Genomic DNA, 17,817 nt, shown 5'->3' with positions numbered 1-17,817 from the left:
GCAAGTGTGACCTAGATGTTCCTTCGTGAAGAACTTTTATTTTATATCTTGGAGTATATGTTAAAGTTAGCTTGCTTAGAGGTAAATGATCACATCTATTGGGTGGTTGATAGTATGTTATATGCTGCATTTAGTTCATTGATGACAATCAATTGTTGTATACATGAAATTGCATTTTGAAATTTTTATTTACAAGTATTTTTTCGGCATTTCATGTGTTAGCATTTTTATTTCATAATGTTTAACTACATATTAAACATTCTCTGCAATGATCAAATCTTCATTGTAATTTTTTTGTTTTTTAATTTAATTTTTTCAGTGTTCCAAGATTCATTATTTAGGCACCACACCCAGTGTTCCATGTAATACATGCCCTCCTTAATACCCACTACCAGGCCCACCCAACCTCCCAGTCCCCACCCCTCCAAAACCCTCAGTTTGTTTCTCAGAGTCCATAGTTTCTCTCATGGTTTGTCTATCCCTCTGATTTCCCCCAACTCACTTCTCCTCTCCATCTCCCCATGTCCTCCATGTTATTCCTTATGCTTCATAAGTAAGTGAAACCATATGATACTTGACTCTCTCGGCTTGTGTTACTTCACTCAGCATAATCTCCTCCAGTCCCATCCATGTTGATACAAAAGTTGGGTATTCATCCTTTCTGATGGGGGCATAATACTCCATTGTATATATGGACCACATCTTCTTTATCCATTCGTCTGTTGATGGGTAACTTGGCTCTTCCACAGTTTAGCGATTGTGGCCATTGCTGCTATGAACATTGGGGTATAGATAGCCCAGTAACAATGTAGTGTCTTTTCACTACATTTGTATCTTTGGGGTAAATACCCAGTAGTGCAATTGTAGGGTCATGGGGTAGCTCTATTTTTAATTTATTAAGGAATCTCCACACTGTTTTCCAAAGTGGCTGCACCAACTTGCATTCCCACCAACAGGGAAAAAGGGTTCCCCTTTCTCCACATCCTCTCCAGCACTTGTTTCTTCTTGCCTTGTCAATTTTTGCCATTCTAACTTGTGTAAGGTGGTAACCTCAATGTGGTTTTGATTTGAGTCTCCCTGACAGCTAATGATAATGATCATTTTTTCAATTATTTATATTCTGGTGTAAGAACTTGTCATTGGAGGGTGTCTGGGTTTCTCAGTTGGTTAAGTGTCTGCCTTTGGCTCAGGTCATGATCTCAGAGTCCTGGGTCAGAGCCCTGTGTTGGGTTCCCAGCTCAGTGGAAGCCTGCTTCTCCCTCTCCCTATGCCCCTCCCCCACTTCCAGCTCATGTACACCTGTGCACTCTCTTTCTCTCAAATAAATAAATAACATCTTAAAGAAAAACTTGTCATTAGATAAAGCTATATTTAACTAATTATATAAAGAATAAAAAGACATACATAAACATACATAGGGTCTACTCAGGTAGATCTGAGAGAAGACCAGAAATCAATTGATTCCAATTGAGTACTTTCTTCGTTAAATGATAGCAAACTGTATGTACCTGAAACTTGGATTCCCCCGAGCTATACCAATTTAAGACTAAAAATGTACTTTTATTAATTATAGTAAACTGTGTTTTTCTTTTTCTGGATTTTTTTAAAACCATCTACTATTTCATTACTTCTATTAGCCTATTATCCTTTATATCTCTTCTACACATTTCTGGGCATCTGCAGGGTTGTCTCTTGTGCTCTTACAAAGATGTCTTTTTAGTTGCTATGTAAAGGCTTTTCCTAGCTTCTTCTGGTGTCCACAGCTTTCTAGTACACACAGCCACCGGGCACCACCATCCAGTGCCAGTGCTGCCTTTGGATGTCCTAACGCACTCCCATGCTGTGTGGGACCTTCAGTGAAACATGGGCCTTCAGCCACACCGGCCCCCCTCCCTGCAGAGGTAGGAGGGTGTCCCTTTCCCACGCTGAGTTTTGCTTTGTCATAAAAATACCAAACCAGTGCTGCCTTGTTTGGATGCCTTAGGTTTTAGTGAAAAGATCACACACACACATATATATATAGTGATTTAAACCTAACTAGGATTGAATGAATGGGTCAGGACAGATGGCTTATGATAAACACTTTGCTTTCTCTTTGTTGATGACTAAGGTCATTTGGCCAAGTTATTTATATTCTTTGGATACATTCTTTCCTGACGGGTTTGCTTCTCAGTTCTGAATGCAAATGTATTTCTATATTCCCTCCTCCACCCCTTTTCCTAAGCCCATCAGAAACCCAGAAATGAACTACTTAGAACCTGGGAGATCAAGTTGAGTGAAAAATCTTTAAAAAAATGCAACAAAACAAACAATAAGAAGAAGAGGAGGTAGGGGATAAGTAGAAGAAAAAGGAAAGGCAAAAAAAGAAAAAAAAATTAAAAGCAAACAGTAAACCAGTCTCCGGGTCTGCTTTCATCCCTTGCTCAGTATGTGGTCTTTCAGTATTCTGACTCTGATGTTTTTTTGTTTAATATTTAACATTTACTTCTCTTGGTATCAAAATCTGATATTTCTTATCAGATGATATCAATTAGAACCCAACAACATCTTTGCATTTTAAACTTTACACAGAAGATATGATTTCATGGTTCAAATGAAATTAAGTTTTGAGCAGTGATAAGCTTACAGGCACCTAGTTTGATCCTCTTTATTTTGGAGAAAATGCCAGAAGTATACCCTGATGGTTGCTGAAGAGGAAGAAGTTCCCTTTGTAGGTCTTTCCAATATTCTCATGGCCCACTGCCTTCTGCCATAATATTTTTGTTGGTGGCGGGCTACATCTTTATAATATAATTTTCTGTGGCATAAATTTCTTCTCCCCAGGCCAGTAAGTTGCCATTTTAATCCATTTGAGCAGATCATTTTCACAGATGTTTCAGTGATGTTGACAAAGCCCATGAGCTACTGAACACTGTCAGGGCCTAACTCCATGGACCCTGGTTCCTTTAATCTCTGGGGCAGGGCTGCACAACCTCACAGGCAGGGGAGACAAGCCTCCAATGCCACAACACTGGACAATTTCTAAGGCTAGAATAGCTTTCAGTTCTTAAAGAGAGGAAGCATGTTACATTCATTTGCTGATGACCATAGCGGGTGTGAACTTCGGCTATAAATGGCAAAACTAAGAAGGGTACAGCAAGTTTCTAGGAAATCTTCAAAACCTGCTGGATAGGAAGTTTAGTTTTAAAATGGAAAAAATTATAATTCACATACCAGTGTAATATATAATACAGAGCGATCTCTTATACCCGATGCTTAGTTTCCCACAGTGATAACAACTATTGTGTGAAAACAACCAGGATATTGACATGGATGCAATCCAACATATTTTATTCCTATTTCCCCAGTTTTACTTGTACACTCATACATGCGTGTATGTGTGCATATTGTATGTAGGGGTGTATGTTAAGTTCTATTCAGTCTTATCATCATTGAGGTTCTTATATCCACTACTACAGTCAAGATTCTAAACAGGTCTGATAGCAGAAAGATCTCCCGTGTTATCCTTTTATAACCATACCTACCTTCCTCCTGTTTCCACATTTTCCTTAACCAGCCACTAATCTGTTTCCTATTGCTACATTTTGCCATGTCAATAAAGATGTATAAAAAGAATCATGCCTGAGGTAACCTTTTTTAAAAAATGGACTTTATTTTTTGAGAGCAGTTTTCAGTTCACAGCAAAGAGGAACAGAAAATACAGAGTTCCCATACCCCTCTGCTCTAAAACATGCATGGCCTCCCCCCACCACCTCCAGAAAACTACATATATTAAAATTGATGAACCCGCAGTGACACCACATTATCACCCAAAGTCCATAGTTCACTTTGGGTGTTTTACATTCCATGGGTTTGCAAGAACTTATGGTAACATATATCTACCATTACATTATCATGCAAAATAGTTTCACTATCCTAAAAATCCTCTGTGCTCTGCCTGTTCAGCCCTTCCTCCCCTCAACCCCTACAACCATGGATCTTTTCACTGTTTCCATAGTTCTGCCTTTTCCAGAATGTTATGTTGTTGGAACCATACGTAGCACAGTTGGGTTTCCAAACTGGCTTTTTTTCACACAGTATAATTCCCTGGAGATTCATCCAGGTTGTGTGTATGGGTATGTTCTTCTTTCAGTTGCTGTTGTATCCCATGCTGTGGGTGTACTGTGATCTGTTTAACCTTGCACCTGTTGAAGGACATCTGGATTGGTGCCAGTTTTTGGTTATTATGGTTAAAGCTGTTGGGTATCTTCCTGTACAGTTTTTCTTTTTAAAAGATTTTATTTATTTATTTAATTGACAGAGAGACAGTGAGAGAGGGAACACAAGCAGGGGGGTTGGGAGAGGGAGAAGCCGGCTTCCCGCTGAGCAGGATGCCTGATGTGGGGCTCGATCCCAGGACCTGGGGATCCTGACCTGAGCCGAAGGCAGCGCTTAACGACTGATCCACCCAGGAGCCCCTCATGTACAGGTTTTTGTGTGAATGTAAATTTCCCTTTCTGTGGGATAAAGGCCCAGGAGTACAACTGTGGGTTGTATAGTAGTGGAGTATTTAGTTTTATAAGAAACTGCCAAACTGTTTTCTAGAATGGCTGTATTGTTTTACAATTTCATCAGCTGTAAATGAATGATCCAATTTCTAAACACAGCCTTGCCAGGCTTCGGTGCTGGCCCTTTTTTATTTTAGCCATTCTGATAGGTGTGTACTGAAATCACACTGCAATCTTAATTTGTATTTCTTTGATGGCTAGTGATGTTGAACATCTTTTCATGAGCTCATTTGCCATCTGTATGTATATCCTCTTCATATGGGCTTTCATAGAGCAAAATTTTAAATTCTGATGAGGCCCAATTTATCAGTTTCTCTTTTTATGGCTTTTGCTTTTGGTGTCAATTCTAAAAATTCTTCCTAGCTCTAGATTCCAAATAATTTCCCCTGTGTATTTTTCTTCCTAACAGTTTCACAGTTTTAGGATTTATATTTAAGTCTGTGATCTATGGTGAGTTCATTTTTGTACACACTGTAAGATTTAAATCAAGGTTTATTTATTTTTTTGCCTATGAATGTCCAATTGCTGCATCATCATTTGTTGAAAAGGCCATCTTTCCTTCATTGAACTGTTTTGTAGCTTTTTCAAAAGTCAGTGAAACATATTTATGTGGGTCCATTTTGGGTTCTTTATTTTGTTTCATTGATCTGTTTATTATTAAGGTAGTCTCTTTTTGTGATCTAATTTGATGAGTGTATGTACTTTGCATGGATTCATTATTTATTTATTTAATTTATTGATTTATGAGAGAGTGAGAAAGAGAGAGAACACGCATGCACGTGGGAGGGGGAAAGGGCAGAGGGAAAAGGAGAGAGACTCTTAAGTAGACTCCCGTTAAGTGTGGAGACCATTAAGGGGTTTGATCCCACAGCCTGCAGATCATGTCCTGAGCCAAAAATCAAGAGTCAGACGTTCAACCCAGTGAGCTACCTGGGTACCTCATTATAATTTATTTTTAAGATCGCTAATTTATGGTCATTCTAGATTGTTCTTGTTTTTAATAATTAAAGCAGTGAATCTAAAAGCTGAGAAAATGGAATTTGCTGAAATGGAGTGGGAACTTGTCTGCCAGGTACTCCTCTAGTATTATCTAGTATTGTATTATCTAATCTGTGCAACAACCCTAAGCACTAGGTACCGTTGATGAAGAAACTGGAGCACAGAGAAATTAATGGTTGTACTGCTCTTAGGTCAGAATATGCACTATGAATCTTGAGAAAGGACTGTTATTCACAGTGCTTGGCAAGTTGTTAAGGAAGAGTACATATTTATACCCTGTAGGAGCCCAGGTAATATTGTTCATGAAATATGTCTTTCAATGCTGTGATGAAAGTTTGTACTTAACATTTTACTGACAAGCTGACCCACTATAAAGATAAAGATGTAATTTAAAAACAAAATGTGTCTACCTAAGCACAGAATTTTCTGAAAGACATCTTTGAATGATATTTAAAGCACTTTATTTACTTTCCTTGCTACTTGATGACCCTTACTTTGATAATATCCACCTTATTTTGTTATTGACATATCCACTTTATTTATATAATAATCAAAAAGCAGGAAAAGAAAAAGGCTTAAACTTTAGGATGCTGGACAATATGTATTGACCTACTGTTATTTCGTCATGGTTTTATTTGAATTATACCTGGTCTATGTAGAAATTGTTGCATTAATCCTTTTGTGAGTGAGCTTAGATTTTTTTTAAGAGTGAAGAGAAAAATGATTTCTTTATGAAGCCCACCTCACTTGGGTGTTGAATGATAAATTTTGAAGCTCTTTAAATTATTCAAATGGAAAGCCCTTGATAATATTATGAAAGTTTTAAAAAAATGACTATTATAGTAATTGTTTTCTTTTTAAAGATTTTATTTATTTATTTGAGAGAAAAAGAGAGAGAGCAAGAGCATAAGCAGGGTGTGGGGCAGAGGGAGAGGGGAAAAAAAGTCTCCCTGCTAAGCAGGGAGCCCAATGCGGGGCTTGATCCAAGGACCCTGGGATCATGACCTGAGATGAAGGCAGATGCTTAAATGACTGAGCCATCTAGTTACCACTAGTAATTGTTTTGTTACAAAAGTTACTTTTTCCTATTGTTACTGAAGTATTCTCTTCTATTTCCATGGTGGTATTGACATTTGGCATTTTTCTTTTATTATATATTCATAGTTGTGATGGCCTAGATAGTGGCTCTGCCAAACACTTCTGTGTTCTAATCTCTAGAACCTGTGACTATTATCTTCTATGGCAAAAGGGATTCAGAGATGAGAAGATTATCCTGTATTATCTGGGGAGGCCCTAAATGTAATCACAAGAGACCTCATAAAAGGAAGATGATGTTTCGTGAAGGGAGTTTCGTGAAGATGATGGTAGCAAGAGATTAAAGTGATGCCGAGAAGTTGTCCAGAGCAAAGGAATGCAGATAGCCTCTAGAAACTGGGGAAAAAAAAAAAAAAAAAAAACAAGAAAATGAATTCTCTCCAGAGCTCCAGAAGGAATCAGTGCTGCCAACAGCTTCACTTTAGCCCAGTGAAACTGACTTTCTCCACAACTGTAAGAGAATAAATTCATGTTGTTTTCAGCTACCACGTTTGGGGTCACAGTGATCATAGGCAACTAACAACAGTAGTTATACACACTGGTAGAATAAGGGAATATTGCAAGCATAGCCTGATTTGTAACGTGCTGAGGCCAGAAATTCCTGAAATTTAGTTTAAGGTGGTTTATTGCATAATTATTTTTCTTTTGATACAAATGACTTTAGAAAGGTGGCCTGCCCTGCCTTTGAGGCTAGGAAACCGGGGGGAGGAGAGGCTGGGGGATGTTATCTAAGGGAAAAGTTGTCCTGGCAGGGATCAGAGCAAGCCAGGAAGGAAATTGCAAGATACGGTTCAGGGGAAGAGTTCTTATTTGAGAAATTGAAGTTTTAAGGAGGAAGAAAGCTAAGGGGCAAGGTGAAGAAGGAGTGGCAGAGGGTCAGTGGCAGGAGAAGCTGAGCTAGGCAAGCTATAAGAGTCTCCATCAGCTAAAGACTCGCCAGAATGATGAACTGGAAATGGCTCAAAGTTGCTTTCACTGTGGTTGCCTAGTAAGCAAGTGTGTAAATGATGTCCATCAGAAAAGTACGTAAGTGAACCTACGCAGTTATGAGATGTCTCCCTTGTTCATTAAGGAGCTACCGCACAGATCCTGTCGCCAGTGCTGCCTATGGGGAATTTAAGAACACCAGTTCAGAGAAGACAGGAAACCTCAAGCCCTTCTCTTCTGCTGAAGCCATTATTCTGTGGGGGTGGGGGCATGGCATGTTAGTGGCAATAATGCATTCCTACCTGGGCCTCAGTCACATTGTCTGTGTTCTATTTTTTCGTTGTGTTTTGGGCTCATGGCAGTCACGGGGGAGCATGTGAAATGAGTGACATATTCAAGAAGGTGATGAATATTTGAAAAAGAGGGCCAGATGTACCCCGGACATCCCTTACATTGCTGCCACAGTGATAAGTAAGCTCCCCAGGATTTAGGTCAAGCAGGAAATAGAGAACCTAAGTAAGTGATCCCTGAGATTATGCCCACAAAGAGTAATCTAAAAGAGCCCGAGTTAATCTTTTTTTTAAGATTCCTTTAAAAAAAGAAAGATTTTATTTATTTATTTGAGACAGAGAGAGAGAGACAGAGGGAAAGCATGAAGGGAATATGAGAGGGAGACGAAGACTCCCTGCTGCCTGAGGAACATGATGTGGGACTTGATCCCAGGACCTCCAGATCATGACCAGAGCCAAAGGCGGATGCTTAACCAACAGAGCCACCCAGAGGCCTGAGCCTGAATTAATTTTAAAGAAAAGACTGAGATACTGTAAATGGACAAATGAGAGTTTTGTTTTTGCTACTATACAGGAATGGGGCCTCAAAACAGAATGAAGTTAGTTATAAAAGTAAATTTACATTAAAATATTTATTTGCACATTTGAGTAGGAGGGTGCAAATCTTGATACTTGTCATCCAAGATTAATCTTTTTTTTGGGGGGGGGGAGACAGAGTAAAGAAAGCAAGCAAGGGGGGTGGGGGGAGGGACACAGGGAGAGGGAGAGAGAAAATCAGTAACAGGCTCCATGCCCAACACCGAGCCTGCCTGAGGTGGGGCTTGATTCCACAACATTGAGATCATGACCTGACCTGAAATCAAGAATCAGACATCTAACTCACTGAGCTACCCAGGTGATCTCTTCCCACTTAATTTTTTTTTAAAGTAAGCTTTAAACCCATGACCCAATATGGGGCTTGAACTCATGAATCTGAGATGGAAGAGTCACATGCTGTAGCCAGGCGCTCTCCCAAGTTTAGTCTTTTATTTAATTATTTTAAAATCTTTATTAATGTATTTTAAAATTTAGTTTACATTTGTGTTGTTCTAAATGTTTTTCTTTTCCTTCTTTTTAAAAATTGTTAACATATAATGTATTATTTGCTTCAGCGGTACTGGTCTGTGAATCATCAGTTTTACACAATTCACAGCACATACCACATACCCTCTGCAGTGTCCATCATCCAATCACTGCATCCCTCCAAGCCCCGCCTCCAGCAACCCTCAGTTTGTTTCCTGAGATTAAGAGTCTCTTATGGTTTTTCTCCCTCTTTAGTTCATTGTTTCATTTTTCCCTCTCTTCCTCTATGATCCTCTGTCTTGTTTCTCAAATTCCTCATATCAGAGAGATCATATGATAATTGTCTTTCTCATATTGACTTATTTTGCTTAGCATAATAACCTCTAGTTCCATCCATGTCGTTGCAAATGGCAAGATTTTTTTGATGGCTGCATTATATATATATATATATATATATATATATATATATATATACCACATCTTCTTTATCTATTCATCTGTTGATGGACATCTGGGCTCTTTCCATAGTTTGGCTATTGTGGACATTGCTGCTATAAACATTGGGGTGCAGGTACCCCTTGGATCACTGTATTTGTATCTTTGAGGTAAATACCCAGTAGTGCAGTTGCTGGGTCATAGGGTAGCTCTGTTTTCAACTTTTTAAGGAACCTCCATGCTGTTTTCCAGAGTGGTTGCACCAACTTGCATTCCCACCAACAGTGTAGGAGGGTTCCTCTTTCTCCATATGCTCACGACCAAGGTTAGTTTTTAAATTTGTATTCTTAAATCTGCTCTCTATCTGCTCTAGTATTGTATGATTTACTCTGTTTTCTTACTCACAAACTTTTTCTAAGTACTTCTTAATTATCTCAAAGATTAGTCATCATTGACTTTATATTTGCCAAACTTAGTAACCATTCTGCAGTCATCATTCTGTATGATTTCTGTGTCAATCCTGGGACACTCTGTCCTCAGATTCCTCCTCAGGCATATGCTGCTCTGTGTTGTATGCTGGTGTCTGAGTCCTGAAGGTTGTATGTCCTGGTCTCCTGGACTTGCTCATGACTGAGTTGAGAAAAAGAGAGGCAACAGTGAAGAATGGAAGGGGACTTAAGTGCTAACTCCAACATCTGCATCATCCCTGGGTTCACTTTGGTTGCTATTCTCTTACTCTCTTGATTTTTAGACACATTTCTAAGGTCTAAGGTCATTTTGAAGGTCCCTGAGTTTCGATCATTGCAGTATGTTACAATAAAGTTTCCTGACCTTCCCTATCCCCAGCCTCAATCATATGTAAGTTTCTTAATGATTGCATAGCATTTGACTTACAGAGAACTGACTTTAAATGTTTTTTGGCTCAATGAATAAGGTAGAAGTATGGGGTGAGGTAATAGAGTATCCCCTCCAGAGAGAAGGATCATAATCAGCTTTTTGCCAAGATTCTAATACTCTGTTGAACATCACTCTCTGTCTTAGCCATCCTAGCGTATCTTATCCTCAGGTATTTTCATGCAGGAAAAAGTGGATAAGAAAGCTTCCTCTACTGGTATAACTCCCGACTCATTGGAAAGTAACAAGACTGGGTTGAAAATTAAAGTAGATCTAAACATAGTACAAGTGTGGAGACAGTGTTTCTCAAAAATTTCCTCCCAATTATCCATCAGGGCAGAAGAAGGTGAATATGTAGGTCTGGACCTGAGATCCAAATGAATTAGGAAGCCAACCTGCCACAAACGGAGAGTTTATCTTTAGAATTAATTTAAACATAAATTTAACCCTAGTTGTCTGTGAGTGTTTTTTTAAAAAAGATTTTATTTATTTATTTGACACAGAGAGAGATCACAAGTAGGCAGAGAGGCAGGCAGAGAGAGAGGAGGAAGTAGGCTCCCTGCTGAGCAGAGAACCCAATGTGGGGCTCGATCCCAGAACTCTGGGATCATGACCTGAGCTGAAGACAGAAACTTTAACCCACTGAGCCACCCAGGCGCCCCTGTGTGTTTTTTAACAATAGAAAATTTCTCTACCTTGGATCAAGCTGACTTTCTCAATGCATGGCCTGTTTTACTCTGAGATGTTGTGTGCCCACAGGAACACCGCTCCCTGGCAGGGGTTCCACCTTCTCCATGATTCTTATTTGAGAAGTACAGCCCTAGGGTACTGATAGGAAGCTTGCTGGTAGCAGATCTCTTTCTAAGAGAACGTTTTGATGGAGGAAGAGAGCTGGAGGCCATCAGGAGTCTGTAGTAGGGGCAGGAGAGAAAAGTTTGTCATGGGAATGGAAGTTTAGGTTGAGAATCCCTTTCGATTTTTCCTTTGGCTTGTTCTGGACATGTGAGAATTCTTATAAGTGAATTTATATGACTCATATAAATTCCTAAGTTTCTATAATTGGTCATATGTCAGTAGCCGGCTGACTTCTAGGAGAATATCCCTTGGACCTCTTGTTATTGGTTACACTCCCACCTAATGCCATGCTTCTGAAGAGGATTATGTCTTATAACTTGGATTGGGGTGCAAGAGGGGTTGGGATGGCTCCTCTATCTTTTTGAAATGCCGGGTGTATTTCCCACACTCGTTAATGTGAGCGACAACTATTCCCTTTAATAATTCTAGATGGCGGGGCGCCTGGGTGGCTCAGTGGGTTAAAGCCTCTGCTTTCGGCTCAGGTCATGATCCTAGGGTCCTGGGATTGAGCCCCGCGTCGGGCTCTCTGCTTGGTGGGGAGCCTGCTTCCTCCTCTCTCTCTGCCTGCCTCTCTGCCTGCTTGTGATCTCTCTCTGTCGAATGAATAAAATCTTTAAAAAAAAAATAATAATTCTAGATGGCTCCACTTCCTGTTATGAAACTGCCAGTATGAGAAGATCTTATTTTCTAGATAACCTGTGTGTCCTGCTCCAAGCCACAACTGCAAATCTACATGCAGCTTTGCCATCTGCTTAAACACTGTTACTGTGGTCCCAGAGCACAAGTCACACGTATCTGCTTCTTTTAGAAAGGTTGACATTTCTCGCAGCACACTTCATCTTTGCTCTTACTAGTTATGTGCAATTTCATTTAGGGTAGAAATGCTGAGATGGGGGAAAATTGAAGCCTTGAACACACTGTAAATCTGATATGCAAATTTTATCACAGTTGCATTATTTGCTAAAGTTCATTTTGAGGCACTCTGGAATGTGATTAATTTTAAGGGCAATACAGGATGTTGTCTACTGAATTTAGAGGCCCTGTGGGATGAATGAACCTGCCTGTTTCCTTATTACCAAGGGAAAGTTTAATATAAAATGGAATCATAACAGAGTAGAACATTATAGTATCTTATTTTTACTGGGACATAAACTATACTAGGAACTGAGCTATAGGATAAATGGGCCTATTTCAGCATAGGTCAAGCTAATAAAGTACATTAAATTCTATTTGTACTTTTCTGTGCATCACGAGAGTGTCTTATGCCTTTTGGAGAAAAGGTTCTATCCTATCTATCTATCTACCTATTTATCTATCATCAAACAGTCAATCACCTATCATCTATCTTTTCAAAGGATTCTAGATTTCCCCAGCCATACTTTATTACATCTTATCAAAATTTATATTCTATAGAGTTGGCAACAACCATTTGGCAACTGGTCTTGTGTTATTTTAAAATTGATATCTAGAGTCTATATTATTCCACAGCTAGTATCTTTTTTTCCTAACTGGATTGTAAGCCTTTGGAGAACAGGGACTGTAATTTAAAATCTGGTCCTAAGGTAGTTCTCAAAGAATATTTTATTGATTTTCAATTATATAGGAACATATTTTTTTAACCAATAAAAGAAAATGGAGCTTCAAAATATTTAGCAGTTACTCAAGGAAACAGGGGTACGCAGTCAGATTATACCCCTCTACATGGGTAAGGAACTATCCCTGCCAATTCATTTCATGAATGTTACCCAGTATTTAGTTTTTAAGGCACTGTGTATGGCGGCAGGGAGAGTGGGTAAGTTTTATTTTTTTGTCTTTGTTTATAAAATTATTTTATTTTTCTCCTGGGCACACAGGGGAAAATATATTTCCCAGTATCCCTTTGTGTCCAGTGGACAGTGTTACTGAGCTCTTCTAGTGGAAGGTAAGTGGAGGTGGCATATGCCACTTCTGGGCCATAGAAAGCCCTTGTGCAATCTTCCTTGTGCTTTCCCCTCTAGCCACACAGCAGGAACGGAAGGCTTGTGATATAACAGAACACACAATGGAAATATCCCAAGTCCAGAGTTGAGCACTTAGAAGAACTGCCTGCATGATCTCCTGGTCAGGAACTTCAGCTCTGGGTTTTACATCAGCAGGAATATTATATTATTGAATAAAGTTGCTGAGACACTGCAGTGGTCTGGCACAAGTTCAAGTTGAGTAATACAGGTAGAAAGATCAGTATAGGGATTGAAGGATTAAGAGCGTCAGTTAGAGGAAAGCAAATGAGGGAGGGGGGTTGGAGTTGAGGGATATGGTCTTTGGGCTCCATGGAATAGATGGTCAGAACTAAGGTGCTGCTGGTGGTGTCAATGGGTCTAGGAACTTGAAGTGCAGAGATGGCAAATATTTAGTTGAAATGGTTTTAGAATGTAATACTTGGGGGGTGGCTGGAGGGCAGTCATTTGGACATCTGCCTTCGGCTCAGGTCATGATCCCAGGGTTCTGGAATTGGGCCCCATGTTGTGCTCCTTGCTTGGTGGGTAGTCAGCTTCTCCCTCGGTCCCTCCCTTAGTTTGTGCACATGCTCTCTTTCTCTCTCTTGCTTGCTTGCTTTCTGTCTATCAAATAAATAAGTTAAAAAATTAAAAAAGAATGTAACACTTGATACATATAAAGGAATATATAGTGATGTTTAATCTTGAAGCATAGTAGTAAAATGAACACTTAATGAACACACCTCCTGGGTAAGAATCAGAACATTATTGTTGAAGCTGCAACTTTAGGGGTAAATTTTAGAAACACGATGAAAAAAAGGAAGTCTCAGAAGATTATAGATGATAACATTTTTTTTTATAAAGCCAAAAAAAAAAAGCATACTAAAAGAGTGAGGTATGTAAGGGTACATAATAGGCCTAATTTTTAAGTGGCTATGTTGGGCTCTTTTGCCCTATACCCTTGGTAAAAACTTTTCTCAATTTTGTTGGTATACTAGGAGGATGAGGTCTGAAATTTAATGAGAGAAGAGAAATATGTCAACATCTGATTGTAGTCTCACTTCTTGAGTGTGTTCTGTGGACCAGAAGTCTTTGGATCTTATTAGTAAGGCAGACTCTCAGCACTAACAAGACCTAGTGAATCAGAATCTGCATTTTAGGGGCGCCTGGATGGCTCAGTGGGTTGAGCCGGTGCCTTCGGCTCGGGTCATGATCTCAGGGTCCTGGGATTGGGCCCCACATTGGACTCTCTGCTCAGCAGGGAGCCTGCTTCCTCCTCTCTCTCTGCCTGCTTGTCATCTCTCTCTGTCAAATAAATAAATAAAATCTTTAAAAAAAATTAGAAAAAAAGAATCTGCATTTTATCATTTTAACAATGTTTTCAATAATTTGTATGCACAGTAGCCTGAGAAGCACTGGACTATAGCACATTGTACATCCCAATCTCCAGAATCCCTATTCTTTCCCTTCTCCTGAGGTGGGTCCACATGCAATGTTCATCAGATAGTTCCACAGGGGACAAGAGAACAGGTCAGGAAATTAATGTCTTTTCAGCACTTGCTTTGAAATACAGACATTTTTAGGGTTACCTTTCCTTCATCTTCCCCCACTCCCTAATTCTCAGTTATAATCCGGCTTTTGGTAGCAGGAGTCACAGACTCATGTAAATCCCTGAGTCACTGTAAGGGCTGTTTAGCCATATGTCAGGAAGTATCAGAGTGCCTGTTGTTGGTTATGCTCCCACCTAATACCACATTCCTGAAGAGGCTCATGTGATACAACTTAGGTTGGGGTGCAGAGGTGATTGGGATGAAGCCCTAGTATGTTCTTTTCTCATATGGCATCTTTGTCTCTTTAAAATGCTGGGTTTATTTCACACAATAATGAACGACCTTGCTGGCTGCTAATGCATGCCAGAAAGCATTAATTTGATCCAGTTTTTACCAAGTCCTGTCAGGAATTGGGCTAAAAGATGAGATTAGACATTTCCTTAACTATTTAAAAAAAAAAGATTTAAATGAACGACAGTCTCTTTAGTTCTGTAAAATGAGTTGACATGTGGCATTAAATTCATTGCTGTTATCTGTCATTGGCTTTTCTGGGAAGAATAATGAATGCTAAACTTTGTTAGAAATATGGCTCAATCTTAATATCGCAAATGTGTTGGTAGACCAGGAGGAATGTAATTGTTTTATCAGAATGACTTTGGTTTGTGGAGGTATAATTAATGGAAGAGATAGCTTATGCCATCAGGCTTTTCCATTTCTGTTTTGAAAATCTGACAAAAACCTAACAATAAAATATACCAAAAATAAATCATACTTCAGAATACAAAAGAGATGAAAGAATAACTGAGGGGACTTCTCATTAGGCATGGTGGACAGCATATGCATGTTCTATACCACCGCCACGGAACACTCCCTAAAATAACAATGTAGAGATTAAAAAAAAAAAAAAAAGCCATAAGTCTTAAGGACAGAAAGTTCAGGAGGGGAGAAGAATACAACATAATTTGGAAAGGAAAAACAGATTCTTCCGGTAATCTATGGCTAACATCATTAACTACCCCAAAAGTTCATGGATTAAAGCAAATATTTTATCAAACTCTACAAAAACTTTGGTCAGGGTTCAGATGGGCAATTCCTACACTTCACATGGCATTGACTATGATCCCTGAGGGCTGTTTATCTGGCAGTTGGGCTGATGTAGTGTGTCCAGGATGGCTTTACTCATGAACCTGAGCAGGGGGCTGGAGTCTGAGCCCACCTGGATCTCCTTCACTTTCCATGTAGTCTCAGTCAGGGTCCTACATGTTGCCTGTCCTGCAGGGTGGTTGGTTTGTTTACCCAGGAGCTCAGGGCCCCTACAGTGAATCCCCTACAGGAGCTGGGATATGGAGGCTCTCCCTCAGGGCCTGGGTCTTATAGTTGGCGCAGCTCCATTTCTGCCGTATTTTATTAGTCAAAGTAGTAGTTTCAATAGAACGAATGGGCCAAAAAAATTATGGCCATCTTTATTGCCTATCTATATGGATAGTAACACACTTAGAGCGAGGAATCTGAAACTCAGGCTAGCAGTGAGAGAAACACAGAGGTCAGCTGATTCTGCCTCAGAGCCCGAGAAAATTAGGCTTAGCAATTGCAGGTACTTCTGAAAAGAGGGAGGTGGTACAAGTAGGGCCAAAAAATAAGGATGGGTTGAAAGTCTGTATAAAAGCAGTTAGGTCTCCCGATTCACTTTCACAGTTTGCTGAAGGTCTTCTCCATGCTGATAGAAGACGGAGGTTTAATTTCTAGAGAGGTTCATCAAGCAGACTTTGGACGTGAGCACAACTGAAAGCAAGACTAACATAGAGAACACAAAGGTATTAAATTAAAATCTACATATTGTACCATGAAATTCTCTTCCAGTCATTTCCTAAGTGAGCTCTCGTGATACTGACAGACTCCGAGGTAAGAGCTGGGGGAATTCTCTCTTGAAATTTACATCTAAGAGAAAATGTCTACAGATGTGGGCCATTAGGGGTCCAGTGAGATGACCTCATCAGATCCACGTCAATGCGGCAGTCAATAAGTCCTGTCTACACATACAGCATTTACTCAGTTTTTTAGTGCCTCATTCTTAAAAATCAGCAACCAAGGACCTATAGATATTTAAGGCAGTTTCTTTTGGAATGTAAACCAAATCTGTAGAAATAAAGAACAGACGGTAGGTGAAAAATATAAAGAACGAAGTCAAATAATTAACACTGTAATTAATATCACTAAGTAGATGATAACATATATTTTATAAATGAATCAAAAAAGGCCATCAAATAAACTAAAATTCTTAGAAATAAAAACTGTTGAATCACATTGAATAAACAAAGTAGAATTCCTGGAAATGAAAACTATGGGACTGGAAATCAAACATTTAATAGACCCTTTGAAAGATATATTTGAGGAAACTTTACAAGTAAAACAACCAAAGAGGTGAAAAAGTTGAGGAAGGATAGGTTTGGTGGTGTGGAGCCCGGCTGCCGCAGTGCCGTTGCTCCGTGGGATCCGCGGGCTTCCTCTTCTCCGCTGTGCTCAGCGGATGTTTGCCTGGAAAATTGAGGGGAAGCCCAAAGTGACCCAAATTCTCAAGGTTTTCTGGAGCTACAACTACCAACGCCACTGACATTTCAGGAGGCTGTGGGGCGATGTATGAAATCCAGATCAAGACAGAAGAGCTTAAGGAGAAGAAAACTGTCCAGCAGCCCCAGATGGTAAAGCAGGCACTGAAAGAAGAAATCAAAGGGATGCACGGATTGTGGATGTTTACCTCCGTCCCCAAACACTGACCACGCCCTGGCCATGTAGATGCTGCTGCTCAGTGCCGTGGGTGAACTTGGCTGACATCCTTTACTAGGCATTTGCCAAATAATTATCTATTTTGTTCACTGACATTTCAGTATTATGATCGTAGAAGAATATGTTCTCTATTTGGAGTTTAATTAAAGGCAACAGAAAGTAAGTTCTAGAGTTCCCCTATGAAGAAAATAGAATAAGCAGAGAGAATAAACACAGAAGGGAATAAAAATGGGGAAGAATTATACCATATCTGAAGGTTACAGATGGACAGACTGATAGGGACCCCTGAGGGAGCACAGAACATAGGATAAGAAAAGGATACCCACGGTGGTATATTATCATGAAATTGCAGAAAATTGACAAAGAGAAAAGTCTCTGAGGAAGAGGAAAACTGACCAAGATT

At 39.6% G+C, this 17,817-nt stretch overlaps 1 pseudogene; it reads left to right on the top strand.

Annotated features, from left to right (window-relative positions):
• The window catches only part of LOC101680478, a 102,359-nt pseudogene extending 84,955 nt beyond the window's left edge, over positions 1-17,404 (top strand).
• The last annotated feature ends 413 nt before the right edge of the window (positions 17,405-17,817 follow it).

This window comes from Mustela putorius, unplaced genomic scaffold, assembly GCF_011764305.1.
Source record: "Mustela putorius furo isolate JIRA1106 unplaced genomic scaffold, ASM1176430v1.1 tig00000382_pilon_pilon_pilon, whole genome shotgun sequence".
In the NCBI taxonomy this organism is placed as follows: domain Eukaryota; kingdom Metazoa; phylum Chordata; class Mammalia; order Carnivora; family Mustelidae; genus Mustela; species Mustela putorius.
This window is presented reverse-complemented; position numbering and strand designations above follow the sequence as displayed.